The sequence below is a fragment of the Dipodomys ordii genome, unplaced genomic scaffold (genome assembly GCF_000151885.1).
Source record: "Dipodomys ordii isolate 6190 unplaced genomic scaffold, Dord_2.0 Scaffold18, whole genome shotgun sequence".
In the NCBI taxonomy this organism is placed as follows: Eukaryota; Metazoa; Chordata; class Mammalia; order Rodentia; family Heteromyidae; genus Dipodomys; species Dipodomys ordii.
The window spans coordinates 8,709,316-8,709,913 of NW_012267234.1; the positions used below are offsets into that span (position 1 = coordinate 8,709,316).

A 598-nucleotide genomic window follows, 5' to 3' on the forward strand; every position below is an offset into this window, starting at 1 on the left:
GAGTCTCACAGTCTTTCCTGCCCGGGCTGGCTTTGAACCGAGATTCTCAGATCTCAGCCTCCTGAGTAGCTAGGATTACAGGCGTGAGCCACCGGCGCCCGGCTACCACATGCAAAACTATTTTAAAGACTAAGTTCTAAGCTTGGTGTTAGTAGCTCACACATGTAAGCCTATAAACTTGGGAGGTTGAGGTCTGAGAACTGTGGTTCAAACCCAGCCCAGGCAGAAAAGTCTTTTAGACACTCATCTCCAATAACCTGCTCAGAAAAAGGCTGAAGTGGTGCTGTGGCTCAAGTGGGAGAGCATTAGTCTTGAACAAAAGAAGCTCAGGGTTACTGCTAGGCCCTGAGGTCAGCCCCAAGATCAACACACAGAAAAAAATTTCAAAAGGCAAGATAAGCATTGCCTTTAACTATAACTTAAGTACATGTTAGATACAAATTAAAGGGCCCAGTAAGGCAAAATGAGAAGGGATTCTTGTAAAGAAACATTATTTTTATGTAATTTTTTGGGGGGGTCCAGTCGTGGGGCCTGAACTCTGGGCCTGGGCGCTGTCCCTCAGCTCTTCAGCTCAAGGCTAGCGCTCTACCACTTGAGC

At 46.8% G+C, this 598-nt stretch overlaps 1 protein-coding gene across 2 annotated transcripts in view; it reads left to right on the top strand.

Annotated features, from left to right (window-relative positions):
* Window positions 1-598, top strand: part of Cirh1a (cirrhosis, autosomal recessive 1A (cirhin)) — a 36,913-nt gene that overhangs the window by 2,131 nt on the left and 34,184 nt on the right. The window lies entirely within an intron of this gene.